The sequence below is a fragment of the Anas acuta genome, chromosome 11, assembly GCF_963932015.1.
Source record: "Anas acuta chromosome 11, bAnaAcu1.1, whole genome shotgun sequence".
NCBI classification, from domain to species: domain Eukaryota; kingdom Metazoa; phylum Chordata; class Aves; order Anseriformes; family Anatidae; genus Anas; species Anas acuta.
Genome location: NC_088989.1, coordinates 12,894,548 through 12,901,446, shown reverse-complemented (window position 1 = coordinate 12,901,446; position 6,899 = coordinate 12,894,548). Strand labels below are relative to the sequence as shown.

The following is a 6,899-nucleotide window of genomic DNA, read 5'->3' as shown; positions in this document are numbered from 1 at the left end:
CTGGGAGCAGTGATCAGAGCCTCTTCTCGCCGGCTCCTGCTTTCTTCTCTCCCTCCTTCCCCCTCCTCCTGCCTTCCCTCTTTCTTTTGCTGGCACCAACACGAGCTCAGCTGTCTCCACTGCTTCTTCCCTGCCCCTATCTCCCTTCAAATGCCTCCACAGATCCCGGTGACCTGCTGTCCACTGCTTCTGGTGACGTGAAAAGTGTCCTCATCCCTCCCTGCAGGTGGAACCGCACCAGCAGGGCTGCCCCCCCCAGCCAAGCCTTGATTTTGGGGTGGGAGACCTACGCTGGGGGCTGCGGGGAGGGGAGGGGAGGGTTAATTGGCCACCTTTGGGTGCTGCTGGTAGGTGCTCGTTAGCTCGTGGGCACCCAACACCTTCCCTGCTGGCCGCACTCCAGCCTGGCAGAGGAAGCTGCTGAGCAAATGCAATTACAGCAAACAACAGCCACGCACACAAGCGCTGCAATCCACACCTGGCACTAATTAACTTAATTAGCCCTTAATGAGCTACACTGGTCGGAAGGCCTATTTTTACTTAATTATCCCCTAATGTGCTTGGCAGAAAGTGGGGGCCCTGATGGATGGAGAGGTTTTGCCTGGTTTCCTCTGTTCTGGCAGGGTGCTACATCATCCATCCCGCTCCTGGTGCGCGGGGCTGCCGTGTGCGGGGTGCCCAGCGAGCACCAGCCTGGCACGTGGGGGGTGGCAGGGACCATGGCTTCCCCAGCCTCCCTGCTGGGGCTGAATGTGGGGTACAGGGAGGAAGAGGAGGGCGTGGAAGGGATGGAAATGGTGATGTAGGGCTTGGCTGGGGTTTTGTGCTCCTTAGGATCTGGCAAAGGTTGCTCCTGGTGGATAGTCAGCCCTGGGGAACACGGGGATGTTGTACTTCTTGTCCCTGTTGGTCCCAGCACTTTGAGTGCTCCCATTTTGGGGCTTGGAGCCCTGTTGCCCCCAGAGCTCTCGTAGCATTCCCAGTGCCAGCTGAGGACAAGCTGGCTTTGCGCCCAGGGAGGAACGCTCCTGCTGTCTGTTTGGTGGGACGGTGTCCCAGTGTCAATGCTCCTTTAAAAGGGGTTTTATTTCTAACTCCTTCCTCTTCCAACTCTTGGTGCCCACAGCTCGGAGGACTGGGCTGTACCTGGGAGAGGCAGCACTTCCCTGCCTACCTGATGGACACTTCGGTGTCCATTTAGCGGGTGTAGGTGGCTTGGATGATGAAACTTGCCTTATCTGGGTGTTAAAGGATTTCACTAGCTGCAGGAGAAGCCCAGGTTGGGCTCATTAAAAGGTGGCTTTGGGGGGATTTGTCCTTATCTGGAATTGAATTCCCAATGCTCCCCGCAATGGCATGGATCAGGAGCACACCCGTTGAAGCGTGCCATGTGTATGACAGCGTGCCCAGGTGGAGGTGATGGTGTCGAGCAGGGAGGGCTGGCAAGGGGACACTCATGTTCCTGGGGACATGGGGACAAGGGTCCTGTCCCTGGGGCACCCTATCAAACCTTGTCATTCCGCCCCCGTGCTCTCTGGGTGACTGAGCCCAGATGGCAAGCCCCAAGTGCCACGATATCAGTGGCACCAGTGCCTTGGGCACCCAGATATTTGTCCTCGGGGCTTTACAGGGCCAAGGTGGCTTTTCAGCAGGTGGCACCATCACCCGGCTGTCCTTGAGGATGAGGGAACACCAAGAGCCGGAGGCTGCCTGCAGCCAGCAGAGCTCAGAGCCAAAGCCACCAAGAGGCGCAGACCTCCCGGTGCTGCTTCCAGCCGCTCCCCGAACCATACCTGTTATTTTATTATTTTATTGCATTTTGATTTTGCCGCAGCAAGGGAAAGCAGGGCACGGGGCTGCGTGTGGAGCGGAGCTGATGAGGATGTTTCCAAAGACACCTCGTGCGTGGAGCCCTGCTGGGTGCTCCCGGGGCTGGGACCACGCTCTCCTCCGGCATCCCCCGGAGGGAAAACCCCACGGCAGGGCAGGGCGCAGCATCCCCCAGGCCGGGCTTTGTGTTTATTTTCTAATCCCTCATTTGAAATGGATATGGGGGGGGGGGGGAGAGAAAGATAAATTAGCCCCATTCTTCTGGGAAGAATAAAGCGACCCTGCAAGACGAGGTATTGTTGGTGAGGGGAAAAAATGCTAATTTCTCCTTTCCTCCACCAAACGCCGGAGCAAAAAATGCAAATAGCACTGGCAGAGGGCTGCAGATAAAAGTCTGGGTGTCTGCGTGTGCGCACGCAGATGGGTTTGAGCGCCGCGATAAGCTGGCAAACAAGGTAATTAAAATAATTAAAATGCTAAACAAAGGGGAGGATGGAGCCGAGTCGTACAAAGGGCTGGGAGGAGTGCAAACCCAGGCAAATTCACACTGGCTTGGCAAATCTCACTGGTTTAAAGCAAACTAGCCCCAAAGCAGGCATGGAAAGGACTATTTCGAAGTCTGCCTTTTATTAACAACATCTATTTGATTAAAAAAAAAGATTGAAATTAGGCTTATTTTTTTGTTGCAGGCCAAGGAAAACATTTTGTTTGACCAAAGCAAAGTTTTATTGAGAGGGGAGCCGGCGCTGGAGCTGCCAAGCTCCTGCCTCCTGTCGCAAGCACGTGGGGCTGCTGGTGTCGGGAGCGGGGACCTGTATGGGATGGTGGAAGCTGATCCCTTGGTGGCAGCTTGTCCCTGCCCTGGCTTTGTTTTTGTGCTACAGCTCAGCCTTCACGGCCACCTGCTGCTGGCCCGGGCTTGGCACGAGGGCCGGTGCCACCCAGGGTGCCTGTGTGCGGTGTCCCCAGGCTTGTCCCTCCCCAGCCAGCACAAAATACGTGGGTGATGTGAGATGGAGGATGACCCTGTAGGGCTGTCCCCACTAGGTGAACAGGGACCAGAGGTGTACCTGCTGGGCTACCCCTGTAGCAAGGTGCAACGGGGCCATCCCTGTCTGGCTGCGTTGCCCTGTACTGGGTTTTGGAGCTCCCCAAGGGGGCTCCTGCTTTGAAGCCATGGCTCCATCCCCACAGCCAGCCCTCTCTGGAGCTGGGAGCTGGGAGCAGAAGCTGTGGAAGGTGCAGAAAAGCAGATGCAGGGTCCGGACCCCTGCCCAGCACCCTGCTGCGAGGCAGGCGGGCTGGGGAAGCAGCACAGCTCCTGGCAGCCCGCCCGGCGGCCGGCTCCCGTGCACGCCGCGGTTTGAAGCTTGCAGACAGCTATTTAACACAAACAGCCAAGCTGTTAGCTTTTCCCTTAGGGCCACCATCCCTTTCGCTTCTCAAATGCCAAATTACAGCCTACGTTTAATTTCAATGCCACAGGGAGACGGATGTCAGGGGAAGGGCAGCTCTGGTTAAAATTAGCCGCGCTGGATGAGCAGCCAGAGACGGGGAGGGGGGCTGCAGCCAGGCTCTGAATGCGGGGGGGGCTCTCCAGGGAGAGGAGGAAAGCGAGGTCTGGCAGAGCCAGGGCTGCTCCATCTGCGTTGTCCCCACGTCCTGCAGGGACACCGGCTCTGTCTGGGGACATCCCACACGGGTGGCACAAAGTCCTAAGCAGAGGCAATGCGTTAAGTGTGGTTTTAGCAATCAGCTGCCTTTTTTTTTTATATTTTTTTTTTGACCAAATGGTAGCTCATCTCAAAATGGGGAGACTTAGCCCAAGGATTTTAATGAAAACAATATTTTTTGTTTGTTTGTTTGTTTTCCCACCACAGCAGCGCTCACGGACCAAAGGTGAAAGCCAGCTTTGTGGAGCTGGCCCCAGCAAGGTCACCACGTTAACCTGCCTTTTCAGATGGAAGTTTTTAGGATTTTTCTTTCTTGATCATAAATGTATTTGATTCTCCCACTTTTGTAGCCTTTTTGTTGAGGAAGAAGCCGGGTCATTGCTGAGCGTGCGCCAGACCAGCACCAAGCTGGTGCAGCCCCACGTCGCAGTGCAAAGCGCTGAAATGGTGGGCAAGGCGTTTATGGGGAAAAGCGGTGACAGGCAGGAAAAAAGAGAGCAAGCACATAATTGCAGGCTTTCACCGACAGCAAAACAACTCATAATAATCACTAAATACAAGGAGCGCATGGAGAACAGTCTTCCCCCAAAAGAAACAAACAACCTTTTTTTTTTTTTGCAGCCGCTGAATCGCCATGGGGAAGGGGTGCAGGATGTAGGGGCAGCACGGGGAAGGTGTCCAAGGAGGTCCCCGGTGGCTGGGGTGGTGATGTGGGGTGACAAAGGAGGACAGGCAGGAGGTGGCTGGCCAGCACTGTGTGCGCTTGAAGGTGTAGGGCACGCTGGGATGCTCAATGATCACGGGGAATTAAAAGGGAGAGTGAATTTCTGGAAGGTTTTCTCCTTGTAATTCACCCCTGGAGTGTTCCCTGTGCAGGGCAGCTCCTGCTCATCCCTGTCCAGGGGTGCACATCCCCATCAGGTTGGTGCTCCTGCGTGGCACGGGTGTGCCACGTCCCCCAGGCGCTCAGCCCCGTGCTGCTCCCAGTGCCACCAGGGCCATCACGGCTCCACCACGGGGCAGTGGTGATGCTGCTGCAGCTGTGGACGGTCCCATCCTGATCCTGGGGTCAAACAGAGCCATGTTCGTTATTCTGATAGGTTAATTAAGTAAATAACGAGCTAAACACCGCTTCGGGGAGTATGTGGAAAGGCAGCGAGGGGCAGGATGCGGCCAAGGGGTCAGAGCCTGCCCGGGGAGCGGCACAGTCCTCGTGGGCAGCTTTTCCCTGCCGCGACCGAAACGCGCTTTGCCTTTTAATTTTGCCTTTCAGGTTTTAAAAACAGGTGAGGAAGCGGCGGTAGAGGAAGGGGGGCACAGACAGACGGGCAGGGCTCCGGCGAGCCGCAGGGATGCCGCATCAACATGCACAGCGTCGCGCCGATGCTGAGCATCCCGGCGGTGGCTGGACGGCATCGCGCTCGCCAAGAAGAGCCGCAGCAGGGACAGGTGGCAACGCCACCCCCCAAAAGCAGCGACGAAGGGGCAGCCCCCTCCCCACCCCACACCCAGGGACCCTCCTGGCTGTTTATTCCCCCTGCACCAGCGGATGTCTCCCGGGGAGGTCTCAGCTCAACGCGGCTCCGGTCCTGCTCCGTTGTAATCCTCGGGGAGGGGATGGGGACGTGGTGGCCACCCCAGCTGCCGCGTCCCCTGGCCTCAAGCAGGGGACGAGAGGAGACTGCAGAGCCCAGTTGGGGCTGGCACAAATGCTGAGCGCCAGCGGTGCCGCTCGCCTGCCCGCCTTGCGAATCTGGCTCATCCTGTGGCTCCAACTAATGTGACTTGCATGTGTAATTTATTTTTAAAAGGGGATTCTTGCTTTCTCTCTCTCCATGCTGCCTGCTGGCTGCTCCTGGATTTTCCAAGCAGAGGGAAGGGGAGAGGGGTATGAATAAAATATCATCGTGACAGCTTTTATATATATACATGAACCTGCTCCGCCAGGCTGCAAGCTTCATTTTTAAATAAGAAGCTCGATTCAGTTCCCAGGAGGCCGGGAGAACGCGCCGGGCTTTTAAGAGAAGGGCCCAAAACAGAGGCGCATTTTCCTCTCCCATCACATCAGACCGGAGCTGGGTTAATTACGCCTCTCTGTCCTGATTTAAACATGGGAGCTTATTCAATACAACTGTTCCTTTATTAATGAATTGCAACCCAATTTTAACCGGAGGAAGCTGGCAAAGAGGAGAGAGAGAGAAGGAAAAAAAAAAAAAAAAAGGAAAAAAAAAAAAAAAGAGGGAACCTTTTTGCCAGCGTGCTCTGCTTGCCGCTGCTTTGCATTTACATAACTTCAAAGTGATGCATTTTTTAAACCAACCTATTTTTTGGTGCGGCTGCACCATATGTGCAGATCCAGGTCCGGCTGGATGTGCTGCCCGCGCCGCTGGCACCACGGGTGCCCGATCCTTGAGGCTGGCACCCGTGGGGCCAGGACGTGGCTCCTGGTGGCCACGTGGGCACTTGCCACCGCTGTGCCTCGCCGGGGGCTTAGAGCTGGGCAAGTTGCTCAGCATCCCAGCGTTTTTCCCCCCTGCTTGGACAGCATCTGGGCCCTGCTCGTCCCCATCTGGGAGCAAGGGACGATCCCCACGGAGGAACTGGTGCCGGCCCAGCCCCGCACTGCCCCACTCCTGATGGATATTCATGAGCAGAGAGTTGGCCGATCAAAATCCTGTTTTCCTTGATAATATATCTGGTTAATGCGGGCTTAATGAACAAATGAATAATAAATTAGTCCAATTTTGTTTTCTTTCTTCTTGGAAACAGGGGCTCGGAGGGGGACTTTGTGCGGGTTTGATTGATAGCAGGGGCTTGCTGGGAGATCTGCTGCTCAATTGGTTATTAAATATGAAACAAATAACGGTGGGATTGTTTTAATCTCGGTGCAGCAGCGGATGCCGGCCAAGCAGGGAGGAGGAGAGAGGAAGAGGAATTCTCCCTCACCTCCCCTCTGCCCGGGGACCTTCCACGGGCTGTAGGAGGAGGATGAGCCCTGCTGGGGGCTGAACTGGAGCTGTAGATATTGTGAGCACCCTCCTGCAGCCCCCCAACGCTGTGTCCTGTTGGGTGCCAGCACCCCAAGCCACCCAGGGGTGCTTCCAGTGGGGGCGAAAGGATGGAGTTGCCACCCTGCTGCACTTGGCTTCAAGTGTCCCCATCGGGGCCAGACGGCTTCAGCCTTCGGCAGGGAACTCGCCCATGCAGCAGGCGTTTGGGGTGCAAGCTGGAAATCCCCAGGTAGCCCCCTGCTGCCAGCATTTGCCCAAAAAAGAAAGAAAGAAAGAAAAAAAAAAAAAGCGATTCCCAGCTGCCGTGAGCCTCGTGCCACTCCGGCTGCCTTTGGTGTTCCCAGCCTGCGTCTGGAGCCCGGCCGCGGTGGGAAGCCGGCTCGGG

The 6,899-nt window shown here is 56.1% G+C and overlaps 1 long non-coding RNA gene across 1 annotated transcript; it reads left to right on the top strand.

Annotated features, from left to right (window-relative positions):
* The first annotated feature begins 571 nt into the window (after positions 1–571).
* On the top strand, positions 572–5,516 carry LOC137862465 (uncharacterized). Its single transcript, XR_011100307.1, has 2 exons — positions 572–650; positions 4,777–5,516. It is a non-coding gene; the product is annotated as an uncharacterized lncRNA (long non-coding RNA).
* The last annotated feature ends 1,383 nt before the right edge of the window (positions 5,517–6,899 follow it).